The 16,628-nt window shown below is 44.5% G+C and overlaps 1 long non-coding RNA gene across 2 annotated transcripts in view; it reads right to left on the reverse strand.

Annotated features, from left to right (window-relative positions):
• LOC307199381 overlaps positions 1-16,628 on the reverse strand; it is a 170,200-nt gene that overhangs the window by 60,744 nt on the left and 92,828 nt on the right. Inside the window, exons 1-2 of one of the 2 annotated variants that reach the window (XR_013831951.1) lie at positions 8,851-8,957; positions 2,309-2,428 (exon numbers count right to left, since the gene is read on the reverse strand). This is a non-coding gene — a long non-coding RNA (uncharacterized lncRNA). Of the gene's footprint in view, positions 1-2,308; positions 2,429-8,850; positions 8,958-16,628 lie in introns of those variants that run through there. The other variant, XR_013831950.1, reaches the window with a different exon arrangement.

Consider the following 16,628-nt stretch of genomic DNA (forward strand, 5'->3'; position numbering starts at 1 on the left):
GTAATTTGTTTGTCTCCTAAAAGTTTAGATCATCCGCTTATTTCAAGAAAGTGACCTCAATGAAAAGAGTAGTATACATTGAAAGTATATTATAATAATGCATATGGACATTTAAAAAAAACATTTTTAAAGGCAAGAAAAGACACAAAATCCTGCAAACAATTCTACTGCAGCCAGTGGAAACTACACCAAGGAGCCTGCTGTTTTCTAGGATTTGATACAAGTCATGATATTGTCTTTGGTAATGAGTTTTAGAAATTTGCACAGTTCAATAAAAAAAGAACCAGCTGTGCTGTTCTTATATAAATGCATTTGTTCTACTCACTTCAGGACCAGCCTTATTATGAAGTAACATGTCATTCTTGCTCCAGATGAGATTCCAGAAAAGTTATTGGCTCTCCCTTTATATCCCATCTTTCTTCCATCTCAGAACCAAGGTGGCATATATTTGGCTCCCAGGAGGTCTCTCAACCAGGTCCTAACCAGACTCAGACCTGCTTAGCTTCAGCAAGATGGTGGCCTCCCATGTCTTCAGATTACACCAACCTTTACAGTCATTTGAGCCTATTTTTTCTTAAGCATTGGGTAGGGATGTCTGTATCTGTCAATTTCAGTTTATCTCAGAGTCTCAGGGTTTTTGTCCAGTCTTCAGTTCAGTTATCCACATTTACACCTCTTTTTAATTATTCCTCATGAAAATTCACCAGCATTTCAATGTTAATCCCTCGGAACATTTACACATCTATATGATATTTTGACTAATACAGGCAGCAACCATTTTAGGCATGTCCAGCTGATGTGCAATCGGGGACGCGTGGGTCCATTTATGTTGAAGTTACGAATAGCAAAATCACAGCTAAGAAGCTCAAATCATATATGTGACTGAAACCCTTCTTTGGGAATTAAACCAATGTCCTAACTTTAACATTCCAAACCTTTACTGTGGACACTCGGGTTGCGAACGTGATCCATGCGCATGTTCTCAACCCGCAGCATTCACAACCTGCATCTGCACATGCGCAGGTTGCAATTCGGTGCTTCTGTGCATGCACAAAGTGCGATTTAGCGCTTCTGTGCATGCGCGACTGCTGAAACCTGGAAGTAACCCATTCCGGTACTTCCAGGTTTCGGCAGTCTACAACCCGAAAAAACGGAACATGAAGTGGACGCAACATGAAGGATGACTGTACTTGCAGAAACCTATAGTTAAAGATGAATTAAAACATAATATTTACAGTCACATGCTTCTCCAAGCATGGGCCTACAGTCTCTTCTTCCAGCTTCCAAACAACCGTATTTTCCTCTCTTTCCACAGCTCAGATTTGCTCTCTCTCTTTCAAGCAGAGAAGAAGCACTCCAACATGCTATTCAACTTAGCAGTGCTCACAATGGATTCTAAAACACAGTCATCTTGCTTCACATAAAAATGGAGTCTCTCCTTCACTAGATATCTCCCATGTAACCAACGTTAGCCAATCACATGAGAACTACTAGAGAATTTGGGTTTTCCTAGGGGAAAGTGGCAGGACAAGCTAGGGCACCTGCTTGAAGGTGGTAGGCTTGCATCAAACAACAAAAGCAAAAGAACATAAGTTGTTGATCAATGATGCCAAGCTCCAAAGGGGCTCATGAGGTCTGCCAGAGTTCAAAACTGCCCATTTTCAAAAAAAATTGCTGAGAGTTGTTATTCCCTTCCCAGAGCTACAATTCTCACAGTTCCCTGTGAAGCAGGATTGATGGTTAAAATGCCCTGGGTGTTGAAGCTCTGGGAATAGAATAGGTGCCCAAATGCTCAACACACTTAACAAATTACAGCTCCCCGAATTCTTTGGGGGAAGCCATGATTGCTTAAAGTGATATAGTGCTTTAAATGTATGGTGTGAATGTGCCCTTGGTCTTCATCTGCAAGGATTTTATCTGTAGAATACTGTAATGTTTACTCAGAAGGAACAAGGTGGAGTCGAGGGAAGCAGATCTTCTGGGCTGGAAAAATCTGTAAGTCATATTTGTTTTAGTTGGATGTTTTTCCCTCCCCCCACCCCTTGTTGTTTTTAATCTATTCTAACCTTCCCCGTTCATTGTATCACAGGGAATATTTGCCTATTGTCGAAGCCCAATATTTTCCTGATGGTTCCTGGCATTTGACTTGTCATATGACTTTGATGTGGTCTGGCTTTTGCATTTAGGGTGGACGGCTTTTCTTTTGGATTGACTCTGGTGATCGCATTGTGGTTTTGTTCCTGTTGTTTAGATGCCTTTGCAATAGGCATATTAGAGATTCATTGACGTAACTGGTAGCGAATGTTACCTCTGTTGCGAAATCTTCAAAGTGCTGGCAATCCTTGCTCCTTCCATAGTATCTCTCTCATTTTGAAATATCTTCAGTGGTGTCAACTCCACTAGAGATGGCTAAAAATAAAGATCTCTCCTATAGAAGAAGAGGGAGAATCATCACCCACCCATGGACAGGGCAAGAAAGCAAGAGCTTTGATCAGATGACAGGGTGACAGATTTATCGGAAGATCATTAAAGTCAACTGCACCTAAGTCCCATTGAAACCAATGGGACTTCAAAATGAACTTTTCACATTGATTTCAAAAAGGCCTTAGACTGGATCTGAGCCTAATGCTTACTTGGGAATAAGTCCCACTGAACTTAAAGGTAAAGGTAAAGGGACCCCTGACCATTAGGTGCAGTCGTGACCGACTCTGGGGTTGCGGCGCTCATCTCGCTTTATTGGCCGAGGGAGCCAGCGTACAGCTTCCGGGTCATGTGGCCAGCATGACTAAGTCGCTTCTGCAAACCAGAGCAGCGCACGGAAACACCGTCTACCTTCCCGCCGGAGTGGTACCTATTTAACTACTTGCACTTTGATGTGCTTTCGAACTGCTAGGTTGCCAGGAGCTGGGACCAAGCAACGGGAGCTCACCCCGTCTCGGGGATTCGAACCGCCAACCTTCTCATCGGCAAGTCCTAGGCTCTGTGGTTTAACCCACAGTGCCACCTGCGTCCCCATACTTAGTGGCACTTTAAAAATTACTATTACCAGGTTGTAAGGTATAGCAAAACCATTGACTGTTAGACTAGGGGGCTAAGAACAAAAACTGATGTCTCTCCAAATTCTTCTGAAATTAAGACTCAGTCCCAGAAGAAGAGGAGGAGTTTGGATTTGATATCCCGCTTTATCACTACCCGAAGGAGTCTCAAAGCAGCTAACATTCTCCTTTCCCTTCCTCCCCCACAACAAACATTCTGTGAGGTGAGTGAGGCTGAGAGACTTCAGAGAAGTGTGACTAGCCCAAGGTCACCCAGCAGCTGCATGTGGAGGAGCGGAGACGCGAACCCGGTTCACCAGATTACGAGACTACCACTCTTAACCACTACACCACACTGGAACCCAGAACAGCTTCACCCAGTCACCTGTGTTCTCTTCCACTGCTGCCACACTCTTCACTTTTCTGTACTTGGCCCTGGCACCAGTAGTGGTAGGGAGGGCTAGTGATCGGGCCTCCATAACATCTTAGAACACGGTTAAAGCTGCTTCCTTGGAACTCTGCCGATTGTGGTTCCCAGGGTGCCTGTGTCCTTACCAGGGTGTACAGGCAGGAGCTCCCAAGTCACATTTACCAGAGTACCTAGTGCTCAGGGGGATTCTATAGCAATGTAAAGACTAATGGAAGCTACATTGCAGAACTTCTCTGTTGCATGACCCTCATGTCTGTTGCCAACAGGCAGAAATGCCCAAGAATTTTGTTCAGTCCACATTTTTACATAGACTAACCCAATTCACATTTGCTGGGCTGGGGTGGAACGCAGTTCACACTTCTCCGAATTCTGCAATAGAGTTCTCAGTTCATGATATGCACCAAAATGCATATAAATGTGTGTATCTTGAGACAAAATACATTTTAGGATAAAACACAAAAGAAGTTGATAATAAATATAGATAATGCATACTAAAAATAATGTGATTTTCATGTGTGTGCTTTGTTTTAATTGCAGAATGGTGTGGAAACAGGACAGAAACCAGCATGGATTGGAAAATGATTTATCTATAACACTAGGTAAGCTTGGGGGTAAAAAAAGGGATGCCAGGTGAGAATTTAGACCTTCCCTCCCTCCTCTCTCTCTCTTTGTTACTGAGAGATGTGGGGAGCTAAGGAGAAGTTATCATGCCTTCTTATGCTCCTTATGATGTAATGGGGAGTGTGATGGGATCAAACTTTGGAACTCTTATGACGATTGACTGATACTTTGCTTTTCCTTCTAAAGGAACCCAGGCAGCAAATAAATATATGGAAAATAAATAAATAAATCTTTACCCGACCCCATTCCACACTGAGCAAGCCCATCACAGGAAAGTGTTTCCCTGATTGCAAGAGCAGTTCATTTGCCAATGGAACAAGAAGATGTCAAGGGTGTTTATGGAAATCTCCCTTTGGTGCAAGTTTTCAGAAAAAGGTTGGGCTGTCATGAATTGTTCCTCAGCCCAGCCCAGCCTTGCCCAGCCCAGCCTTGGAATGCAAAAATCATCTGAAGCCCATTGAGCTTCCCCCTTCCTTTGCCTACAGCCTCTCAACCTCTCCTGTAAACGGAGGCAGAGAGAACCTGCTGGGAAGCAAGTCAGCAGCGTGTTTGTTTTGATTTTTTGACACTCCTTGATGTTGTCTGAACTGGGCCTTGGGGTGTCCCTTTAATTCATTTTATATTATTATTATTATTATTATTATTATTATTATTATTATTTACATATATATTTTTAAAAAAATCTACCCGCCTTTCTACTGTTCATTTATCAGAATGACTTGCAAAAATTAAAAATCAAAACACAATAACCATCTACACACACACATACAACAATGCATGAACTTATTATTTTAAAAAAATGCAACAATGGAAAGAGATGACAGATATGACTGAGCTTCACATATAATTATTAGCAGGCAAAAGCCTGGTGGAATAAAGATGTTGCTACCAGCCAGCCAGAGAGGCTGCCCTCTGCACTTCATGAGGCTTGCCATCATCTCCTCACCCAAGACTGTTATTTCCACTGAATTCAATGCACTTTTGTCAGAGGCAGAGCTAGCTGCTCCGGCACCCAGAACGGCCTACGGGGGCAGAGCTAGCCACCTGCGGGGGTGCCCCAGCGCATGTCCCAGAGGGGTGCACCAGCAGCAGCACACACCTCAGGGGGGGGCACCGCATGCGGCAATGTCACCCCCCTCAGGGATGACACCTGGGGTGGACCACCCACCCCCACCTTTCTCCGCTACTGACTTTTGTCTGCCCACATTGTTCGCATTCTGCCTTGCCTGCTGCCTTTGGCAAATGTGTATGTGAATCCGGTCTTGGGTGTTTGATTTTCGTTGTTGTGTATACTGTGTATATACGGACAATGACAATAAATTTATCTATCTATTTGTTCTGGATGCTGTAGTTTGCTCTGCATCAGGTTGGGAGTAAGGACCTTCCACATGTTATACACTGTGTATAGGCCAGGCACGTGGAACCTTTTGCACTCCATAGGCCTGATCTTTATCTAGCTCCACCTCCCTGGATCAACTTTACCATGCCCAGCCCACCTGTTCAAATCCCTTGCACAGGGGTTCCCAAGTGCCTGAGAGTCATCTGATTCCTGGGCACTTGAGAAACTCAGTACAAAGAGCTAATCTCAGCACTTTGAGAACCCTGCACAAAGCTGGCTCCCGGGTGCTATGCAGCCTAGGACCCATGTACCTACGGGACCGCCTCTCCTGGTATGCCCCGCGGAGGACCTTAAGGTCCACAAATGACAACACTCTGGAGGTCCCAAGTCGCAAGGTGGTTAGATTGGTCTCAACTAGGGCCAGGGCCTTTTCAGTACTGGCCCCGACTTGCTGGAAAGCTCTGTCACAAGAAACCAGGGCCTTGCGGGACTTGACATCTTTATGCAGGGCCGGCAAGACAGAGCTGTTCCGCCTGGCCTTTGGCTTGGACTCAGTCGGACCCTTATGTTTCCCTCCCCTTATGGTTTTGATCTATGGGCTCCTTTTAAAATGAGGATGCATTTTAAATTGCATTTTAAGCTGTATTTTAAATTGGGTTTTTTCCCCTATTATGTTTTTACTGTATTTTTACTGGTGTTAGCCACCCTGAGCTCGGCTCTGGCCGGGGAGGGCGGGGTATAAATAAAATTGATTATTATATTATTGTTATTGGGGACTCCTGTGCAAGCCCTGTGCTGCATGAGTGAGTTTGCAAGGGATGCTGTCGCATACAGCCAAAGCATGCTTCCCTTGGCCAACGCACATTCAGGAGTGCACTTTAAGGCCCCCGATTATACATTGGCAGCCACATCTCTCCTTGCCCCACACCTGACTTCACGTATGGTGTCAAGTGTGGTAGGTTTGGTTTGACTCGCACACCAAATTTGAACCCTGGCAGGCCGGGTTTGGCCTACAGGCTAAAGGTTTCCCACCCTGGTATAGGTGACCAATGCTCTGTATAAGAGTGCCAGTTACTCACATTATGCACTAGAGACTTGAGTGGAACATGGGGCATCCCTGCATCAGTTCCTGCTAGATTGACCTGAGAGGCAGGGCTATTGTTATGCCAAAACAGTAAGCATCCCCCTTAACCCTTGAAATATAGGAAGTATCTCTTTTCCACTACTGTCGCAACTTGAAGCAATGTGCAGAAGCGTCTTAGATGACATAGGAACATGAGGGAGTCTGCCCATTGGTGGATCACCTGCTTTGCACAGTAGTTCAGTGGCAAATTCAGAAATGTCATGATGGTCACCTCGTCTAAGATTATAGAACTTTCTAAAATTATACAATAATCTTATCATTCTGTGATAATAATTAAGTACGCATTGCAATGTTCAATGCAGATCTCCTGGTGTTGCCTTTCAGCTAGATCTACTATTTTCTGTGCAGATACATGGGGAATGATTTTGCTCCAATGTCTTCCTTCGGAGTGCTTTCTATGATGTTCCACTGCATGTAAGAGAACTTGCACAACATGCTCCTGAAACTGAAGTACCTTGTGTTTCCAGTGTTTCTAAATGCTTAGTTCTGGAGCATAAAGGGACCCCTGACTATTAGGTCCAGTCGTGGCTGACTCTGGGGTTGCAGCGCTCATCTCACTTTATTGGCCGAGGGAACCGGCGTACAGCTTCTGGGTCATGTGGCCAGTATGACTAAGCCACTTCTGGCAAACCAGAGCAGTGCACGGAAACACTGTTTACCTTCCTGCTGGACACTGTTTACCTTACCTACTTGCACTTTGATGTGCTTTCGAACTGCTAGGTTGGCAGGAGCAGGGACCGAGCAATGGGAGCTCACTCTGTCATGGGGATTCGAACCGCCGATCTTCTGATCGGCAAGTCCAAAGCTCTGTGGTTTAACCCACAGTGCCACCCGCGTCCCTCTGGAGCATAAGGTAGCGCCTATTTCATGGTGATTGGTGAGCCCTAGGACAATGGAGACAGAGGCCCTGCAGGGACACTGCTGCAGCCCCACACCACACCACTGGTTTTTCATGCAGATAGTCCCAAATGCAATCCCTAGCAGCTCTAGGTAGGTAAGGACTCCTACCTGAAACCCGGGATAGCTGCTGCCTGTCAGTGTAGGCAGTACTGAGTTAGATGGGCGAAGGGTCTGCCTCATCATATGGCAGCTTTGTATGTTCCTAAGAAGCTTGAGTTGAGTTGGTATGGCAATGCTACAATTTTTTACAGAAGGCTATAGTGGAGGGAGGCGAGATATTTCCCCACAATGGGTATCTTCCCCCCAATAAGTAGTTAAAAGCGAGTGTGCCTGCATAAAACAAGGTAGGTAATTAAAATTATTAACTATAGTCAAACCCATAGAGCTGTGCAGTGCCAACTGCAAACAAAAGTAGGGCTGAACAAGTCTGAACTTGCCACTTTTTATTAAATCTTATTTAAAGTACTGAAATAAGTGGAGTGTCTGATGAAATATGCAGGGGGTTTAAACATGCCACAGCTGATAGAAAACTATACATGTCTGTGTTTTGACTGGCCAAAGATTCCTCTGCTGAATTTGTAAGCATTATTCTAAAAGGGCCGAATCGGTAGGCTGCGATCCAAACCCCACTTACCAGGGAACAAGCCCCAATGAATTCTAGAGGACCTGCTCCTGAATACACACTGTTATGGTCACACTGGTAAACAGCATCTGAGCAAAAGTTCTTCAGGCCTTCGGTATTACTTAAGGCAAACTGTCCTTAATCTGTCAAAATTATCCTGGGCAGATGAAATGACTCTTATCTACGTTCAGAGAATAATGTCATTTTAAGTATGTTGGGCATATAGTTCAAGATGTTACTATTAGTATATAAAGCCTGTAAAGCCAGTTTCCTTGGGAGATGTCCATACCTCATATATGCCACCTCAGCCTGCGGAACTGGCACTGTTATAGGTTCCACATAACACTCATTCCACACATGTAAGAAATTGATCTTTTAGAGTGGCAGCACCAACGCTCTGGAACTCTCTACCTGTCTTTAATCAATCATTTTAATTGTTTTATTTTATGTTTTTGTAAACTACTTAGAGATTTCCTTTAAAAAATACAATATATATATATATATATATATATATATATATATATATATAGTTATAAATGAAACAAACGAAAAAGTGGGGTATGGGAAGGCAGCCTAGGCTCTGGTTTAGGATTAGCATTGGGAAAGCAAGATTCATGTGCCTCTCAAATCCAAAATGTGGCCCCTGATCGAAAAAAGCTGGCAACCACTGCTAAACTTGCACCCAAATATGCATTTGGAGACCCATTTCTTGATTTTACACCATCTGGTAATGGTGGTACTGCTACTATTGCAACTCACCTTAGATCAGGCCATGACCCAGAAGCAGGTCCCAACCCACCAGCTGAAGACCAATGGGTTAGAGTGTGAAAAACCATTGCTGTATCATTCTAATCCATCATTTTCTCATGATAGCATTTCCTTAAGCCTTGGGAATATGCTTGCACATGAACTGGGCTGGCCATGTCAGTACATGTCCATGTACTTCACTTAACCTTTTATTTTGATTCACAGGTATAGCATGCACACATATTTACTTGAATTGTATTACACAATGGACAATAGCATTTGCTTTGGAAGGGCCAGATCCCGCAGCTGACTGCATGGGCGGTGGCTCTCCTCCACCTGTTCAAAGCCAGCAGACATTCTTACTGATGACTAAACAACACGAGACCTCGAGTCTTTGACATAAGAATCTCATTAATCACACCTGCTTGACACGGGCTAAGATCCGAATCCTGCAGTGTGCATGAAGTGTATCCCAAGCAGGAATTGTGCCCTTATCTTCAGCACCTTAAGATATTATATGGGCACATGGATTTCTTTATTTCAAATGTTTATGTCCACCAATCTGTTTGAGACGGGTCTGCATTGCACCTTCTCTGAGCTCAAGAAAATAGGAGAGTCCTTTTGTGCATTTCGAGTTCCCTGTATATTTCATTCCCTTCAAGTGGTCTAGAAATGCCAGATCATTCATTGTGGCAGGTGTGCCAACTTGAAAACCATATTGGGGAGGGGGGCATGTAAGCCCACCCTGCATAATCAGTCACATGATGCGACACACACCATTTGAATGGCAATGTCCATCAACCTTTGGGAAGGGCCTGAAGGGACCTTGGCCCCTAGAAGTTGGTTCCTATGCATTGTGGCAGTTTTGGAAGTAGCTCAGTGTCACTGAGCAGACACTGGTGCCTAGTTCCATATGATGCTGCTCATCTGCCAGCAGGTCTGCTTAGATAACATGTGGAAGGTTCATTCTGCATCAGGGATGGGGAGCCTGTGGTTTTCCAGATGTTCCTGGACTACAATACCCATCATCCCTGACCACTAGCCATGGTGGCTGGGGCCGAGAGGAGTCGGAGTCTAAAGACACGTGTAAAGTCACAGGTTTCTATCTTTGCTCTACAAACTCTCTCTACAGGCCGGGCAGATGGAAGGACCGTAAACCACTAAAGCAACATTTGTCACCTCTGTGTTTCTGGGAGGGAAGGAGTTCGCTTTTGTCGTACAAAGCTACCCATTTAATTTTTCCTTTCTCAGCTTGTCATTTCTCTAGTCTGCAGTTCAGTTCCCCACATTTCAACATCAGTTTGCGTTTAAAAAAAACATCAGCATGAAAATCCATGCACATTTTCACATGCATTTCTCCTAACGCACACATTTTTGAAAGCAATTTCCCCTGATATATGCTATGTATATTAATTCAGCTCTCCCCAACATATATTTTTCATACACATCTGCCTTTATAATCAGTTATTATTGATACCTTTGATTACAACACTAAAAGGGCCATTCTTTGCTTGTGGAAGAAATGAATTTCTTCTGTAATATGCAATAAATGGTTTCCACTGTATTGCACAGGTATTCTGTTTTTGTACGCATATTTTGGCTGGAAAGAGGCATCAGGCAGACCCAGGCGTCCAGGGTTCAAATCCCCACTCTGCCAAGGTCCCTGGGTGACCTTGGACCAGTCTCTGGAAGGAAGTGGGGAACCACGTATACTACATTGAACTTGTTGGTGGAAAGTTGGGAATATGTAAATGTAATAATCAATTAATAATTACTTGGTTGCTGAAGTGCTAATTAGGCAGATTTCCATTAAAATGCATACCAAACAAATTTGTCTCCCATCCCTCCTCTGAGCAGGGTGGGCTCCTGGCCAAAGGATCATGTCATTACTAGCCAGACTTTCTCTTACTTAATTTAGGGTTCCCTCTCAGGCTACTGGTCTTCACTTCTCTTTCCCCTCCCAACTGTTCAAAAATATTAGCTGGACAGGGTGACAGGAAAGGGGAAGTCCAGACAACGCACAGTTTCTTCCCTTGGATGAGGCAATCTGCTGCCAAAGGTCTGCATCCTTCCAAGGAGCAATGGATTTAGTGCTTCAAGCTTCTTGAGATCTTGCCTCTATCAGGTCAACTTGAGAGCCTTTATAGCCAGGCTCTGAATTTGCCCTGAATGCCCAAGGGGCCGACCACTCATCAAATTTGAGACAAGGGAAGGATTTCATAAGAAGGTAAGAAGAACCTGTGAGACGCAGGTGGTGCTGTGGGTTAAACCACAGAGCCTAGGACTTGCCAATCAGAAGGTCGGCGGTTCGAATCCCCACGACGGGGTGAGCTCCCGTTGCTCGGTCCCTGCTCCTGCCAACCTAGCAGTTCGAAAGCACGTCAAAGTGCAAGTAGATAAATAGGTACCGCTCCGGCGGGAAGGTAAACGGCGTTTCTGTGTGCTGCTCTGGTTCACCAGAAGCAGGTTAGTCATGCTGGCCACGTGACCCGGAAGCTGTACACCGGCTCCCTCGGCCAATAAAGCGAGATGAGCGCTGCAACCCCAGAGTCGGTCATGACTGGACCTAATGGTCAGGGGTCCCTTTATCTAAGAAGAACCTGCTAGATCAGGCCAGTGGCTCTATTATTCCAGCAGCCTGTTCACAGTGGGAAACCCACAAGCAGGACTCAAGCACAAGAGCACTCCGCCCTCCTGTGGTTTCCAGCAAGAAGAAGAAGAAGAAGAGGAGTTTGGATTTGATATCCTGCTTTATCACTACCCGAAGGAGTCTCAAAGCGGCTAACATTCTCCTTTCCCTTCCCTTCCCCACAACAAACACTCTGTGAGGTGAGTGAAGCTGAGAGACTTCAGAGAAGTGTGACTGGCCCAAGGTCACCCAGCAGCTGCATGTGGAGGAGCGGAGACCCGAACCTGGTTCACCAGATTACGAGTCCACTGCTCTTAACCACTACACCACACTGGCTCTCCATACCAGCAACTGGCATTTAGAAGCATTACTTAGTGCCTCTGACTATGCAGCATAGGCATCATGTCTAGTCACCATTGATAGCTTTATCCTCCATCAAAACAAAATAAAAAAATCCCTTCCAGTAGCACCTTAAAGAGCCAGACTGATACCCAGAGAGAACTTGCTGCAAGACAGACCCAAAAAAGAAAATAACAGAACACCTCTAGTCATCACATACAGCTCCCAAGTTAAAACAGTACAACGCATCATCAGAGATCTACAACCTCTCCTGGACAATGACAGTTCTCTTTCTCAAGCTCTAGGAGGAAGACCTTTCATTGCCTACAGACAGCCATCGAATCTTAAACAACTCCTAACCCACAATAATACTACAACCAGACTTAACACGGACACTGGCACCAGAGCCTGCAATAAACCCAGATGCCAACTTTGCTGCCACATACACCCGGACAACACCATTACTGGCCCCAACAACATCACACATACCATCTCGGGACTATTTAATTGCTCATCGTCTAACATTGGGTATGCCATCAAATGCCAACAGTGTCCTTCAGCTCTCTATATTAGACAAACAGGCCAAACCTTACGCCAAAGAATAAACGGACATAAATCCGACATCAGGAACCACAAGACAGAGAAACCAGTAGGAGAACACTTCAATCTCCCAGGACATTCTATACAAGATCTCAAAGTAGCTGTTCTATTACAAAGGAATTTCAGAAATAGACTGGAAAGAGTAGCTGCTGAATTGCAACTTATCACCAAACTTAAAACCATGGAGAGACCTGGTCTGAACAAAGACATTGGATTCTTATCTCATTATACATGACAAAGCCTTTTTTCACCTTCTCACCCCTTGCTTTTTCCTGTAAGACCTATTGCAGTCGTTAAGAGTCGTCAACAGGCTCATCACAGCTATCTGCCAATCACCCAATCCCACCACCCTTCTGAGTAATACCCCTCCCCACCTTCTCACTATATAGAAGGGTCTGGTGACTTCTGTTTCAGTGTATCTGAAGAAGTGTGCATGCACACGAAAGCTCATACCAAGAACTAACTTAGTTGGTCTTTAAGGTGCTACTGGAAGGAATTTTTTTATTTTGTTTTGACTATGGCAGACCAACACGGCTACCTATCTGTAACTTTATCCTCCATGACTTTATCCAATCCTCTTTGAAAGCCATCCAAGTTGGTGGCCATCACTCTCTCCAGTGGGAATGAACTCCACCGTCTAAGTAGGCACTGCATAAAGAAGGACTTTCTTGGATACCCCCAAATTCTAGTGAGGGAGAAAAACTTTTCTCTAGCCACTTTCCCCCATGTCACACATAATTTTATAAACTTCTAGCATGTCACCACTTACTTGCCTTTTCTCTAAACTAAAATGCCCCGAGCACTGCAACCTTGGGCTCATCCACACTTCCTGCCGCTTTCCGCTGGGGAAATCCACTGAATCGGAGCAGTTGTCAATCGGTTTTTCTCCAAATTGGTCTTTGTTCCAATTTAGCGCTAAAGAGCAGGTTTTCCAGAGGGAAATGGCAGGGCAAAGAGAAAACTACTTGGACCTGTGCCTAGAAAGCAACAGGACAAATGGGGAAACATTTGGACCCTTGTTTTTTATGCACGGGACGAGCAGAAGTGTGAACAAGCCCCTTTCCTCATAGGGGAGTCACCCCATCCTCTATATTATCACACACACACCCAGGTTAGACTCACTACTTCTTCTTTGGTGATCACTCGTAGCCAAGTAAGATTGTCTTCCAAGAAAACGCTCTTAACTGTGAGTCCGTAAGTGGAGGCCAATTCTGGATCCACATGTCCTTCCACAGTGGGGACATAGGTTTCCGGGTGGGAGTTGATCATGGTGAGAGTTTGCCAAACGTCCCTTCCTCTTAGCTCATTTCTCCCTTCCGCCCTGAGTTTGTGCTTCTTCAGAGTCCAGACTCACTAGATTTACCCTGGGCCAGCAATACTGATAGACTGTAATTTTCTCTCCTCTGTACTCTGTGTTTTGCTCAGTAGCTTGCTCACTGAACCATGTTTGGTTCTTTATTGTACTGAGAACTTTGCTGCATGGACTCACTTTCAAGCTTCCATGCTCAGCCAAATAAGTAGTGGTGCAAATTAGCAAAAGTAATTAAAGCAATTTTAAAAACCTGTTATTTATTTATTTATTATACTCCACCCTTCCTGGTTCAGAAAACCAGGCTCAGGGAGGCTAACAACAAATTTAAAACACTTAATTGTGATACAACAAAAACAGTATAAAATATAGTATAAAAGCGTGAATAACAATAAATTCAACGTGCTAGAATCAGTTTAGGGGGAAATCCATCCATTAAACATTAGATGATCACCAGGGCCAGCTGGCTAAATTAATCCTATTTGGGCCAGCAAGGAGGCCAGGGAAGAATTAGCTGTGGGATCCCAGAGTGGGATCCCATCTTCATAAAAAGGGGAGGGGGAAGGAAGGAAGGGGAATAAAAGATCAGGCTAAATTCAAATTGAAAGCAAGGCAGAATAGCTCTGTCTTACAGGCCCTGCGGAAGGAAGTTAAATCCTGCAGGCCCCTGGTCTCATGGGACAGAGCATTCCACCAGGTCAGAGCCATCACTGAGAAGGCCCTGGCCCTGGTGGAGGATAATGAGAGCCAGTGTGGTGTAGTGGTTAAGAGCGGTAGTCTCATAATCTGGGGAACCGGGTTCGCGTCTCCGCTTCTCCACATGCAGCTGCTGGGTGACCTCGGGCCAGTCACACTTCTTTGAAGTCTCTCAGCCCCACTCACCTCACAGAGTGTTTGTTGTGGGGGAGGAAGGGAAAGGAGAATGTTAGCCGCTTTGAGACTCCTGAAGGGGAGTGAAAGGCGGGATATCAAATCCAAACTCTTCTTCCTTAGGACCCGGGACCTCTAAACTATGATTATTCACGGACCTTAAGGTCCTCTTCAGGGCGTACCAGGAGAGGTGGTCCCACAAATACGAGGTCCCTGTACAGGCAGCAACAAATTTGCACAGGGGTTGTGTTCCAGACCCATGCGAATGTTGATGGGCCACACTGTTCCACAAGAAGTTCAGTTTTGTCACCCGTGGCTTGAATTAGGAAAATGGGTTTTTAATCATGCTGCATTTGTTAACTAGCTTACAAGTGCCAGGATTTTTCTGCTATCACCCCTCTGGAAAATTATATTTATGGATATATATTTTTGCAGGACAGTCTTTTGTTCCATCAGAGCTAACTTCCATCAGAACTAACTTCAACTCCACATAGTAAACACACAGTCACCACTTGGGAGAACAGAGCAGGTTGGGCTCAATGATGAGTATATGAAGAAAGTATTTTGGCAACATTCCTGATATGAACTCCTACACTCTGAAACACAGCCCCTATATGTCGTTTGCACTGGTTTTCAAAGAGGGAAAAAATACAACAGCCTAGGGACAGATGTGCCATAACTATTTATGGTTTCAAAAGAACAGAACAGGTTTGGTGAGAATTTAAAACACTGTGAACACCAAGAAATGTTCTAAGAGGGGATAGGCATGTTCTAAAGGTGTTTTATACAATCTTCTGGCTCAGAGCCCAGAACTCAGTTGGAACAGCTGTGTTGAGCACCAAGCGACTACTCTTTGAACTTGGAAAAACCTATGATTAGATCTTAGTAGTGGAAAGGTGTATGAATGAACAGTAGGATCCTTCTATCCATGACATCCTTCTACATTTCTCAAGTCTTTGCTGCTTATTATTGAAAGAGCACAGCTTTGTATTGCGGCAGGGGGGAGATATATTTCACAAGGAACCCATTCCATTTGGATTCTGCTTTTCTAGCATCTATAGGTCTCATAGCTCAGCACGGAGCCTCTCTGATCAAGGTGGCCTCAGGCATGGTGTTGGAGACCCCAGGAAGACAACATAACATTGGGCTGACATACAGAACAGGATGCATGCTCAAATTTTGTTCCAGAACATGGGAGGGATGATCTGGAAGTAAGGGAAATGGTAGCTCCATTGTCAAGGTGAGACCATGTCCTGGCAAGGTTTAGTCCCAAAGCATCAGTTCCCTCCTGCAAAAGTGGAAGGCTGGATCTGTTGAGTTGGCCGACGTGCAGAAATATATGGAATCTGAGCAATTCTTGAACGCTCTGGGAAAATTTCCAGAAATCAGAACAGGTACTTTATATGGTGCTGCCCCTAAGGACGATTTGGAAACTACAGCTGGTGCAAAAGAGGGCAGTTAGGTTCATCCATGCAGCATCCTACCACAAAAGTATAACACCTGTGCTAAAAGAATTGTGTTGGCTGCCAATTTAAGGCTTACTTATGGACTTATAAGGTTCTGAACAGCTTGGGCCCAAGCTACCTGAGATAATGGCTCCTCTTGTACAGAACTGCCTGTTGATCAAAATAATCAAGACACCTTGTTAGATGTACACATCCAGCAGAAATTCATCTTAATGGGGCTTGAAAGAGGCCCTTCTCCACCATGGTACTTGCCTTATGGAATTATCTCTTTTTGGAGTTGTGGCGGGCACTTGCAGTGTTGCTGTTTCATCGCTTATTAGAAACAAATCTCTTAGTTCAGGCATTCTCAGGTAGCTAATTCTTCAGTTTAATTAACCTTTCAGTGTCTTTTTAATATATATTTTAATATGCTGCCACTGTGTGGTTTTATTGTATTGCTCTTGGTTTTGCAAACCACATTGTAAGCATTCTGGTGAATGGCAATGATTTTAAATTTTGGTACATATTTTTGCTTGGAGAAACATGCTGGAAATGTGCAAAAGTACAAATTTTGAAGGACAGCTGTATTTTGGTTCAT

Source organism: Podarcis cretensis (genome assembly GCF_951804945.1).
Source record: "Podarcis cretensis genome assembly, chromosome: 12".
NCBI lineage: Eukaryota > Metazoa > Chordata > Lepidosauria > Squamata > Lacertidae > Podarcis > Podarcis cretensis.